Source organism: Muntiacus reevesi, chromosome 6 (assembly GCF_963930625.1).
Source record: "Muntiacus reevesi chromosome 6, mMunRee1.1, whole genome shotgun sequence".
NCBI classification, from domain to species: domain Eukaryota; kingdom Metazoa; phylum Chordata; class Mammalia; order Artiodactyla; family Cervidae; genus Muntiacus; species Muntiacus reevesi.
In genome coordinates, this window is record NC_089254.1 from 10,699,048 (window position 1) to 10,712,816 (window position 13,769).

At 41.9% G+C, this 13,769-nt stretch overlaps 1 protein-coding gene and 1 pseudogene across 2 annotated transcripts in view; both read left to right on the plus strand.

Annotated features, from left to right (window-relative positions):
* Positions 1-13,769, plus strand: part of GNGT1 (G protein subunit gamma transducin 1) — a 236,314-nt gene that overhangs the window by 213,257 nt on the left and 9,288 nt on the right. The window lies entirely within an intron of this gene.
* LOC136170475 (histone-lysine N-methyltransferase SETMAR-like) lies at positions 8,052-9,100 on the plus strand (annotated as a pseudogene).

Consider the following 13,769-nt stretch of genomic DNA (forward strand, 5'->3'; position numbering starts at 1 on the left):
GGGAGGGGTGTGTTGGCTTGAATATTTTACTGATTTCCATGGAATCAGTGCTCCCAGTTATGGCTGCTTGCAAACCACCAGAGTTGGAAATGGAGGAATACAATCGAGTTCACCAGAGCCAACGTGAGCTGGCTCCTGCAAGTCAAACACTGAGGCAGCCAGTTGGTTTTGGAAAGATATACTCCTCTGAGAATCAGATTAGATCTTCCCAATACCTCCCAAATACTAATAGGGGAGGGAAATTTTACCAGACATTTAGCCAGGGTTATGTTGAGATAATCACTTCATGGCAAATAGATGGGGAAACAATGGAAACAGTGACAGACTATTTTCTTGGGCTCCAAAATCACTGCAGATGGTGACTGCAGCCATGAAATTAAAAGATGCTTGCTTCTTGGAAGTAAAGCTGTGACAAACCTAGGAAGAGTATTAAAAAGCAGAGTAATTACTTTGCTGATAAAGGTCCGTATGGTTTCTCTAGTAGTCATGTATGGATGTGAGAGTTGGACCATAAACAAAACTAAGCATTGAAAATTGATGCTTTTGAACTGTAGTGTTGGAGAAGACTCTTGAGAGTCCCTTGGCCTACAGGGAGATCAAACCAGTAAATTCTAAAGAAAATCAATCCTGAATATTCATTGGAAAGACTGATGCGAAAGCTGAATGTCCAGTACTTTGGCCACCTGATGCGAAAAGCCAACTCATTAGAAAAGACCCTAATGCTGGGGAAGGATTGAAGGCAGGAGGAGAAGGGGATGACGGAGGATGAGAAGGTTGGATGGCATCACTGACTCAATGGACATGAGTTTGAGCAAGCTCTGGGAGATGGTGAAGGGAAACCTGGCATGTTGCAGTCCTTGGGGTCACAAAGAGTCAGACATGACTGAGTGGCTGAACAACAGTGATGTTGAGAAGAAAAGCTAATTCAACCTCAAAGGTAACCTATTTCCATTCTTCTGAATGTGTTTAAGTATGTATCCCAAATGGACTGAAAACAGATTCAAGGATTGAGACTGAGACAGAATTACCATTCAGCACTGACTACTGTCAATTCTGTTCTTCGTTCTCAGCTGCTAGCAATCTGTGATCACTTTTTGCTTCATGTATTAATAGAAAGAATAATATTTTGAATTAGGGCAGATTATTTGGGGGAATTGCGTGGTACCATGGGAAAGCAAACTTGGGAGTCAGAGGGTACCTGGATTTTCTTTCTTGCTCCTTTGGAAAAGGTACATAAACTCTTAGAGCCTGTTTTCTTACCTGTGAACTGGATATACTAACTGTCCCTTATAAGTGTGCTGTGAGGATTTGACTCAGACAGTAAAGAATCTGCCTTCAAGCAGTAGACCCAGGTTCGATCCCTGCATTGGGAAGATCCCCTGGAGCAGGGAATGACTACTCATTCCAGTATTCTTGCCTGGGAAATCACATGGACTGAGGAGCCTGGCAGGGCTACAGATGATGGGGTTGTGAAGAGTTGGATATGGCTAAGCACATACACACACATACTGAATATAAGATGCATTCCACCTTCAGAGATAATATAAGAAAAAAAGAGTGTCTTAGAATTGACAAAATACACAGTTCTTGAGGGTTCAGTCCCTAAATCTGGAAGATCCCCTGGAGGAGGGCATGGCAACTATTCCAGTATTCTTGCCTGGAGAATCCCATGGACAGAGGAGCCTGGTGGGCTACGGTCCATGAGGTTTCAGAGTCAGACATGATTAAGCAACTCTCTCTCTCTCTCTCTCTCTCTCTCTCTCACACACACACACACACACACTGGTGAGGATTAAAAGGAAAGCACCTAGGAACTCAGAGAGATGAGCTTCAGCTCCTCATACACAGGCACAGAATCCACTAGAATCATCCCATGTCCCAGTTCACACTGAAAGCCTTGGCACAACATTTTGAGATGGAGCATCAACCACAATTGAGAAGCAGAGCCCCACAAATTGACCTTGCAGAATGGCAACCCATGACTTTTCTACCATCATATTTGCTCTTTGGCTGAGCTCAGAGGTCACCTCTCCACTTCGGAAGGTGTCACACAGTCAGATATTGCTTTGTGATGAGCTCTTCCGGGGAAGTGAGCTTCAGGGCTCTTTCAGCCCCAGCAGGTGGGTACTCAGTACCCTCCAGCCTGCTGTGCAACAGATGGAGGGGCACGAGGTCAAAACCAGGCTTTTCGCCCCTTTGTGGCGCAGAGGCTAAGGACCCAGGTTGGAGTCTGTGCACAGTCGTGCTCTAGAAATGTCCGTTTCCTCCTTGTTGCTGTTTAGTCTCTCAGTTGTGTCCTACTCTTTCGCAACTCCAGGGACAGTAGCCCTCCAGGCTCCTCTGTCCATGGGATTTTCCAGCCAGGAATACTGCAGTGGGTTGCCATTTCCTTCTCCAGGGGGTCTTTCTGACCCAGGGATCGCACCCACGTCTCTGCATCTCCAGCATTGGCAGGTGGATTCCTTACCACTGAGCCACCTGAGAAGTCCAGTTTCCTCCCTTGCTCTGTCCCAAACAGAGCATGTCTCTAACAGCTCTGTGACTGCTGAGCAGGGACAGGGAAGGAGACCTGAGCACATGGGGGAGTTAGGAGTGTGAAATTGTCAAGCCAGGTGATCAGGAAGAATGTTACCCCTCAGTTGCAAAACCCTTGAGTATTTTTATATCCCTGAAAAAGATATTTTCCAATGTAAGAGGAAACTAAAATTCCTGGGACTACTTTAAGTTACTGAATTTATTTTTAGGACTGCGTGGAAAGGAGCTATGTGACCACTACAATCAGCCTCCATACGGATGTCACAGCACTTCTATCTCCTTAAACTTGTGTCTAGGCCAAAAGGTTAGCACAGCACAGCGGTGGGGGCTGGGGGAGGAATTCCTTTATCCGGAGTCAACAGGAAGTGCAAGGCGGGAGGGAACTGGGAAGAACAGTCACCCAGATTGATTTGTCACTGCCAGACCAAGAGGCAGCTCTAATGGCGCAGCTAAAGACAGAGGCTCAAAATAGCTTAGAGATCTGTAAAATAAGGCATGGAGTTCTTACACCCTTATAGTGTATGCATGAGTGCTCAGTCATGTCCAACTCAACTGAGTTGACAAATACAATCAAATGGACTGTAGCCCACCAGGCTCCTCTGTCCGTAGGATTCTCCAGGCAAGAATCCTGGAGTGGGTTGCCATGCCCTCCTCCAGGGGATCTTCCCAACCCAGGGGTCGAACTCAGGTCTCCTGCATTGCAGGTGGATTCTTTACCACTGAGCAACCTTTGGAGTCCCCATTCTTATAGAATGAATGCTGAAAAGAACTGTCAATACCATCTGTTTCAGTATTGTTATTTTACATTTACGAGTTGAGGCCTAGAAAGATAAAATGGCCGGTCACATTCACTTGCCTTCGTTGTTGGCAGAGCTGAGCCTAGAACCCACATCCCTGATACTTAGTCAGCCCTGGATTCTTTCTGACATAGCCAGATCTAGGTTCTTTCCACTGTGTCAGGACCTTAGAGGATTCGCTGCTTAGTTTCTCAGTCATGTCCAACTCTTTGCATCCCCCTGGACTGATCCTCTGTCCATGGGGATTCTCCAGGCCAGAACACTGGAGTGGGTTGCCATGACCTCTTGCAGGGAATCTTCCAAACCCAGGGATCGACCAGGTCTCCTGCTTTGCAGGCAGATTCTTTACCATCTGAGCCATCAGGGAAGCCCTTAGAGTTTTTAATGTTCACTTAAATACCAGAATCGTAGTACACAAACACTCCTGTGAGTTCAGGAGCAGCATTTTGTATGTCAGATTCCTGCCTCTGTTCTTTTCCACACCCTCCCCCATGTGAAGTTGATTTGGAACACAGTAGCTTCTGGATTTCCCAAGTCCTGAGCATTCTATTCCTAGCATCTGAGAGCCCCATGGACTTGAAAGGTGACCATGAATTTAAGGAAAGGATGGTCTTCTTTAAGGAAGCAGATGGTCTTCCCCTCTGTCAGATACCTGAGGGAGCAGTGGCCTGTCTAACCTTTGAGTGAATGAGGAGAATTAATTTAACCCAGTGATTTGGGGATGCATATCATAACATAACATCGCCACTTAAGGAGTTACATTGCTGCTGCTGCTAAGTCACTTCAGTCATGTCCGACTCTGTGTGACCCCACAGATAGCAGCCCACCAGGCTCCTCCTTCCCTGGGATTCTCCAGGCAAAAATACTGGAGTGGGTTGTCATTTCCTTCTCCAAGTTACACTGATAACTTTTCAATAAAGAAAGTTCTTGCTGCCCATTAGTTTAGCCGTGTTTAAATAAAATCTGAAATGAGTCCAGCAGGCACTAACAAGGAGTTTGTACATCTGCAAAGAAAGGCAGCTAATCTCTTCCGAGTGAGTCAGTGGTCTCGAGAGTTTGTTAAAGTTTAGACAGTTCCTTCATCAGCCAGACATTTTTCTAGTGGGTTGGGCCGCGGAGGAAATGTTTGCTCTATCACACCCTCTGTCGGACACAGAGTGCATTTATCAGTGTTACATAATAAGGTGGAGTCACGTGAAAGCATGAGACATTCCCTATGCCTAATTTTATTATTCTCCTTCTCCCTAAGCAGAACAAGATAATGAAGTATAATATGTGTCCCTTACTATGGTCATTCTTTCATTCACCTATTTTAAAAATAAGCAGATTAAACATTTAAAGTGTGTCCGACTTTGTGCCTTTGTGTACGTTTGGGATACAAAGATGGTAAACACACTACTTATCTCATGACAAAATAGGGTGGACAGATAAACACTCTGTGACCCAGCTGCAATATAGTGTTCTTAGTACAATATTAAAAATCTCTCTGAGGTTCTATGGGACCATGGAGGAAGAAATCAAAATTTAAGCAAGAGCTCAATTCATAATAAAAACCAATCCAGGTCAATACGCCTCATATTGTGTCTTCTGTGTCTATGGGACACAAGCTCTCTTCTTCATCAGCTAGTTGCTTTGGTTGGTTCTTTTAGGAGCTGGGGTTATAGCAAAGCATTACCCTCCTCAAGAGAGCAGAATTACAGAACCCCCATTTTCTTTTCTTCCTAGGTGTATGTTCCATCAAATGTCATGCCTACTTGGGATGCAGACCATCTTTTTTTCTCATTCAGGTTGCTGGACATTTAACTATGGAGGGCACCAAGAAAGTTGGAACAGATTTTGAATCATTTAACCCAAGTTTTTAGCGTTGTGAGGCTTCACCACCTGTCCAGAATTCTAGCTGAGATTACCAATCCACTAGAAACAGCGGCAGGTTAAGAATGAGGGCAGGAAGGAAAAAACTTCCCTGAACTCTTGTATACCGTATGGGATCCTCAATAGCGATAAATGTTTGGATAAAATGTTTGTTCAGAGTTTGCATTGTACTTTGCGCTCATTAGTTCATTAAATGCCCCCACAATAACCACCTGAGGAAGATACTTTTTTCTCCCCACTCTGCAAATGAGGAAGCTGAAGCTTTTGATAGATATGTGACTTCACCAAAACTATATATACAGGTAGCACAGGCAGTCTTCTGGTCCCCTGGTCCCACTGTGCCCACATCTTTTTCTTCCACATTCATGGGGACTAAAGTCAGACTCATTTAATAGAACCTGTGCTTGTGACCCTAGCTCAGTACCTGGGCAGCTCTATCTCAGCTTTCCTTTCTCCTCAAATATGAAATTATAATTGAGAACTAGCAGAGAACTGCAATTTAAATGCCCTGCTCTAATGCTCTAAAAGAAACATCTGCCGAAGTTGGTAATCAGATAAGAGGATTGGGAGAGTTAATCACTAAAGACCTTATTTTCAGGGTTATATTTAGCAGAGAGTAATGAATCTTGACCTTTCAAGTATAAAGATACACTTTCATGAGAAAGTCTTGTTATTTTTATACTCTAGCCCAAATCCCGTGTTGATTATATGTTACTTACTAATGTGTCATAAGCCAGTCAAACGTTCATTTGCTATAGCTTTATGTGGAAAAGTTTTGTGTATTAAGTCACAAAAGAGGGACAACCTGCCATTTGGGGGCAGAAGGAGACACGAGCTGCAGTTTGAAAGGAGCCTGCAGTGAGGGAGACCTGGGTTTGATCCCTGGGTTGGGAAGATGCCCTGGAGAAGGAAACGCTACCCACCCCCGTATTCTGGCCTGGAGAATTCCATGGACTGTATCGTCCATGGAGCCGCAAAGAGTCAGATGTGACTGAGTGACTTTCATTTCACATACATCTCCTAGCACTCACAGTTTTGTATTGTTTTTTCCCTGTTATTAACTGTTAGTGAGAGGAAAACTGAGCTGAACTGAAATGTTTGTATTAGAAGAGAACTGAGTACTAGTCTGAACTATATATACTGAACCAGTCAGAGGAGGGTGAGTTGTTCCTACTGGTCAATGAACTTTCCTGTATTCTCTATCTTCCTTTCTCTTACAATAGAGGACATGCCCTGGTCCAGAGATCAACCCCTTAGCTGCTTCTCTGGGTCCTTTCTTCTCTTGCTTTCTCAAGGACTTCACTCACCCCTCTGTGACATCAGCTCTGACCCCTTTCTCATCCTTCAGCACAGACACCCAGGTTGTAAGTTTCCATTTGGAGAAAAATGGAAAAAAAAAATCTCTGATTTTTTTCATCCCAAACTTACAGTTCATATTTGACTCTATGGCCCTTTCCTATTAGGACCCCACTTCACCACTCCCTTGCCCAGCAAAACTTCTCAGAAATGTTATCTTCACTATCTGCTTCCACTTCCTCATCTCCCTTTTTTCCCCACATCCATTCAACAAGCTTTCACACTGAGAAGAGGAAGAAAAAGTGCTCTTGTCAAGGGCAACCCCATTGCCACACCCTACTGGACCTCCTAATAAATATGACAAAGCAGCTGGCTTTAAGGTCACCAGAGACCACATTTTCCCAACTATATTTTGTCTAACTTTTCAGCAGTAACTAGCAATTTCAAATCCTTCATCATTCTCGAAATGCCTTTTTTTTAGTCATCACCATACTATATTCTTTTGGATTTTCCCTACTTAATTGATTTAGTAAGACTTGAAAAGTAGGATCTCATAAATATCTGGGGAAGAAACAATGTTTTATTATTACCACTCTCCTTTTTCTTTTCAAGTGTCTTAGATACCCAACTTAGAGTTGCCCTGGGGAAGAAATGAGTTGTCATAGAATCTGTTTGAATGTCTAGATTCATGCTTAGCTACAGGTTGAAAGAGATTGGTATGCAATTCGTGTAATAAACATAGCAACAAATACAAAAGCAACTGGCTTTGAAAAACCAAATATGATAAAATGTGTGATCAACTTGATTAGATGGAAGAAAAAACCCCCGAACACAAACTACCTGTTATGTGATAGGGAAAAAACTCTCAACAGAAAAAGAATGATTTATGGAGGGATGTAGTATAAACACAGTAAGAGATAAGAAGTTGATTCTGTTTGCTGCTTCCACACCTAGCAATCAAGAGTACCTGGTCCCTGTTAGTTAATAAATATTTGCTGAATAAATAAATGCTTGTTAGTAGCCATCATTTTACTGGCCCATGTAGAAAGAGAAAGAAGAGTAGATACACAGACATAAAGGGATACCTATGAGTGTTCAACACAGTGTCTGGCACATGGTAAATGTTCAGAAGTTATTAACTAATTAATCCTCATCACAACAAACTCATTTTCCTTTATTAATTTCATCTCATCTCCTCACTTTAGAGGGCTCGGTGTTAATCCTTCGTTCTCTTCTCTTTTCTGTTTTTTCCTGCCTCTCTCCTAAGCTCTGGCCTTTCCCATAAACTCCAAACTGCCTATTCAAATGAATGTGTAGCAAACATTTTAAACATGGGATTCCCCTTCTCAAGTCTTCCCCATCTCAGGAAATGTTAAGTTGCTGCAAAAGTAATTGCAGTTTTGCATTGTTGAACTTTGCCACTTGATACTGGAATACATTCTTAAATAAATGTGGTCATGTTATATATCATTTTAATGCACATTTCTTTCTTTATGGTTTTTGCTAATGAATTATTGATGTTTATTTCATATGTATTTTAGACTATGGAAAATGATGTCAGACAGAAAGCAAATTCGAGTGATTTTCTTATTTGAGTTCAAAATGGGTCATAAAGCAGTGGAGACAACTCAAAACATCAACAATGCCTTTGGTCCAGGAACTGCTAATGAACATACAGTGCAATGGTGGTTCAAGATGTTTTGCAAAGGAGATGAGCACGTTGAAGATGAGAAGTGCAGTGACCGGCCATCGGAAGTTGACAATGACCAACTGAGAGCATGATCAAAGCTTAATCCTCTTAAAACTGCACGAGAAGTTGCCCAAGAACTCAACATCGATCGTTCTATGGTCATTTGGCCTTTGAAGCAAATTGGAAAGGTGAAAAAGTTCGATAAGTGGGTGCCTCACGAACTGACTGCATTTCAAAAAAAAAAAATCATCATTTTAAAGTGTTGTCTTCTCTTATTATATGCAACAACAATTAACCATTTCCCAATCAGATTGTGACATGTGATAAAAATGGGATTTTAAATGACAACCAGTGACAACCAGCTCAGTGGTTGGAGCGAGAAGCTCCAAAGCATTTTCCAAAACCAAACTTGCACCAAAAAAGGGTCTTGGTCACTGGTGGTCTGCTGCTTGTCTGATCCACTACAGCTTTCTGAATCTCTATGAAACCATTATATTTGAGAAGTACGCCTAGCAAATTGATGGAATGCACCGAAAACTGCAATGCCTGCAGCCTTGCAGCTGGCATTGGTCAACAGAAAATGCCCAATTCTTCTCCACAACATTACTCAAGCACATGTCACACAACCAGTGCTTTAAAACTTGAAGGAATTGGGCTACGAAGTTTTGCCTCATCTGCCATATTCACCCGACCTCTTGCCAACCAACCACTGCTTCAAGCATCTTGACAACTCTTTGCAGGGAAAATGCTTCCATGACCAGACCAGCAGGAGGCAGAAAATGCTTTCTAAGAGTTCATCGAATCCTGAAGCACGGATTATAATTTTTTTTTTTTTTTTGCTGCAGGAATACACAAACTGATTTCTCATTGGCAAAAGTGTGTTGATTATAATTGTTCCTACTTTGATTAATAAATATGTGTTTGAGCTTAGTTATAAAGATTTAAAATTCAGGGTCTGAAACCACTATTACTTTTGCACCAACTTAATAGCAGATTCCTTTTTCATTTATATATAATTCAATATAATTCAATTTATATATAATTCAATATATTCAAATGAATATATATATTCATTTATATATAATTCAATTCAATAATTCAAACTCAAATCATTGGAGTTACCTTGACTTTTTCTTTCTTTTTATTCCTATATCTGATCTCTCAGCATGTCTTGTTATTTCTACTTTCAAAATATATTTAGAATCTCATCATGTGTCCCCACCTCCACACCTATTACTCTGATTTTAGTCACCATCGTGTCTCACCTTAATTACCAAAATTGCCTCATCTCTGCCTCTCCCCTTGTCCTCTATGTTCTAACCTCAAAATAGCTGCCAGAATCATGATGCTAAAACATATGACAGATAACATCACTCTATTACTCAAAACCCTCCCGTGTTCCCTGTCACTCATAATGAAGCCAGAGTCTTTACAATGGCCTGAAAGACCCGTGCAATCCCTGATAGCACATGCTATTCTTCTCCCACATTCACTTGACTCATCACTTTCAGACTGGTTCACTGCTACCCTTGCACTTACTGATCCCTGGAACCACCTTCTCTTAGATACATGCAGTGTTCTCTTAGATACACCATCACTCCTTCGGGTCTTCATTCAAATAGCACTGTCTCAGAGAAGCCTGCTCCGGCCACTCTCTCAATGACTGAAAGAACTTCTCTTGACATTTCCTTTCCTTCTGAGTTATATTTTTCCCCTTAACACTTTTCACAATATATTGCTACATTTAATTTCTTAAATCTTGTTTATTGTTTGTCTCCCTCATGAGAATGTAAGTGTTCTAATTTTTTTTTCTCTGCTCTACCTTCAAGAATCCAGAATACTATATGGCACATAATAGAACTCAGTAAATACTTATTGAACAAATGAATAAAAATGTGAGGTATTATTCTTTAACAGTCCTAAGTATAATGTCAAGATGAAAAAGAAAAGTATGGGAAGAGAAAATTTATACCCATGATTACAAGTTTATTATACGTAGCAGAGTGGATTTGTGTCTGAAAAATGTGTCAAACTGAATGTTTATGAATCAACATGTTTGAAGTGTCCTAACAGCATTTCTATTTCAAAGAATCTGTGATTGATCCTCTGTACAAGATAAAGGACTTTTAAAAATTAATTGTAGTAATTTTCTCTGATATAGTCCTTATAAATTAACTGTTTTATTAGTTGAGTTTTCTTCAAAATACTCTATAATGTTTAAAAGTAAAGAGAAGACAAGTAGCCTTTTAACTTTACAGTGTCGTTGTTGTTTTGTCAGTAGGTCATGTCAGACTTCTCTATGACCCCATGAACGGTAGCCCACCAGGTTCCTCTGTCCGTGAGATTCTCCAGGCAAGAATATTGGAGTGGGTTGCTGTTTCCTATACCAAAGGATCTTCCTTTAATTCTGAATAAATTGTCAAGAAACCTATGGAAACTCTGAAAGATATTAGTGAGACCCTAAGCTACTCTATTGAAAACTGTGGAAAATTCTTCAAGAGAGATGGGAATAGCAGACCACCTAACCGACCTCTTGAGAAGTCTGTATGCAGGTCAGGAAGCAACAGTTAGAACTGGACCTGGAACAACAGACTGGTTCCAAATAGAAAAAGAAGTATGTCAAGGTTGTATGTTGTCACCCTGCTTATTTAACTTATATGCAGAGTACATCATGAGAAACGCTGGGCTGGATGAAGTACAAGCTGGAATCAAGATTGCTGGGGGAAATATCAATAACCTCAGATATGCCGATGACACCACCCTTATGGAAGAAAGTGAAGAAGAACTCAAGAGTCTCTTGATGCAAGTGAAAGGAGAGTGAAAGGGTTGGCTTAAAGCTCACTATTTAGAAAACTAAGATCATAGCATCCTGTTCCATCACTTCATGGCAAATAGATGGGAAAACAGTGGAAATAGTGACATACTTTATTTTGGGGGGCTTCAAAATCACTGCAGATGGTGCCTGCAACCATGAAATTAAAGGATGCTTGCTCCTTGGAAGGAAAGTTATGACCAAACTGGAGAGCATATCAAAAAGCAGAGACATTGCTTTGCCAACAAAGGTCCATCTAGTCAAAGTTATGGTTTTTTTCCAGTAGTCATGTATGGATGTGAGAGTTGGACTATAAAGAAAGCTGAGTGCCGAAAAATTGATGCTTTCGAACTGTGGGATTGGAGGAGACTTTTGAGAGTCCCTTGAACAGCAAGGAGATCCAACCTGTCCATCCTAAAGGAAATCAGTCCTGAATATTCATTGGAAGGACTGGTGCTGAAGCTGAAACTCCAATATTTTGGCCACCTGATTGGAAAATAGATGGAGAAACAGTGGAAACAGTGTCAGACTTTATTTTTGGGGCTCCAAAATCACTGCAGATGGTGCTTGCAGCCATGAAATTAAAAGACACTTACTCCTTGGAAGGAAAGTTTTGACCAACCTAGATAGCATATTAAAAAGCAGAGACATTACTTTGCCAACAAAGGTCCGTCTAATCAAGGCTATGGTTTTTCCAGTGGTCATGTATGGATGTGAGAGTTGGACTATAAAGAAAGCTGAGTGCCGAAGAATTGATACTTTTGAACTGTGGTGTTGGAGAAGACTCTTGAGAGTCCCTTGGACTGCAGGGAGATCCAACCAGTCTATCCTAAAGGAGATCAGTCCTGGGTGTTCATTGGAAGGACTGAAGTTGAATCTGAAACTCCAATACTTTGGCCACCTCATGCGAAGAGTTGACTCATTGGAAAAGACCCTGATGCTGGGAGGGATTGGGGGCAGGAGGAGAAGGGAATGGCAGATAATGAGATGGCTGGATGGCATCATCAACTCGATGGACATGAGTGTGGGTAAACTCTGGGAGTTGGTGATGGACAGGGAGGCCTGGCGTGCTGCGATTCATGGGGTTGCAAACAGTCGGACACGACTGAGCGACTGAACTGAACTGACCTGAAGCTACTCTAATTCTATTGGGAAGTCCAATGGCTCAGTGTTAAAAAAAAAAAATCCATCTGCCAATGCAGGAGATGCTAGTTTGATCCCTGGGTTGGGAAGAATTCCTGGAAGAGGGCATGCAAACCCAACACCAGTATTCTTCCCTGGGAAATCCCACGGACAGAGGAGGCTGGCGGGCTACAGCCTACAGGGCCACAAAAGGGTCAGATGTGGCTTAGGGAGTAAAACAACAAGCTACTCTACACAGTTCTGTCCTCAACATCCTTCACCCTTACCTATAAACCCAATGAAAAACATAAACAATCTGGCAGTTTCCAAAGGCCCCCTAGGGGGCACTATTGCTCCCACTGAGAACTGGTGCTCTATCTCCCCCTCCTCTACTCCTCTTGGCTTTTTTGGACCTTAACTCCTCTGATGGTAGTGCAGGGTGGAGGAAGAGGTAAAAGGTGATGCATCTTCTACCTGGTGGGGGTATCTTTCTTCCCTGAGTTAGCTGTACCTGCTACCTGGGCTTGTTGTTCTAGGAGTCTTCCGCCCTCCCTTTATATTCTGGTGAAGTTTGGGGTGGGGATACTTGGTAGCAGGTCCAGCAGTCTGGTCTGGCACCTCTTAGGACTTTCCATGGAGGGTGGCCCAAACCTCCAAGTTAGGGTATATGGCCTAGGTAATGGAAAAACTGGGCATGCAGTTGGCTCGTGCCCCTGGTTGTCAACTCTGTGCTTTCTTTCTTTAAGTAATTCTGGAGTGATGGAATACACAAAAGAAAAGCAAATCCAATCTTTTAAGCTAGTTTGATGAGGGTAACTGGAAGTAGTTTGCTAGAATGGAAATCATCCCAGGCCAGAAAACAAACCAGAAAACTTGTGTTACAACCCCAGCTCTACTCTTACCAACAGTGTGATTTTGGGCACTTCAGTTCTCTAGATCCCCTTTGCCTCATCTGCATGGGATAAATAGTAAGAGATGATAAGCTGACCAAAAAGCACATGAAAAGATGCTCAACATCATGAGTTATTAGAGAAATAAAAATCAAAACTACAGTGAGGTATCATTTCACACTGCTCAGAATGGCCATCATCAAAAAAAATCTATGGACAATAAATGCTGGAGAGGCTATGGAGAGAAGGGAACTCGCCTCCACTGATGGTGGGAATGTAAATTGGCACAGCCTCTATGGAGAACAGGTTTCTAAAAAAACTAAAAATAGAACTACCATATGATCCAGCAGTCCTATTCCCAGGCATATACCTGGAGGGAGCCATAATTCCAAAAGATATATGCACCCAAGTGGTCACTGCAGCACTATTTACAATAGCCAAGACATGAAGCAACCTAATTCCATCAAAACATGAATGGATAAAAAGATGTGGTACAGATATATAATGGATATTACTCAGTCATAAGAAAGAACGAGATAATGCCCCTTTTCAGCAACATGGATGGACCTAGAGATTGTGGTACTGAGTGAGGTAAATCAGATGCGGTAAGACACATACCGTATGGCATTGCTTATTTATGGAGTCAAAAAACAGGCACAAATGAAATTCTTTGCAAAACAGAAGTAGACTTACAGATGTAGGAAACAAATTTGTGGTCAGCAGGGGCTAAGGCGGGGGGATAAATTGGGAGGTTG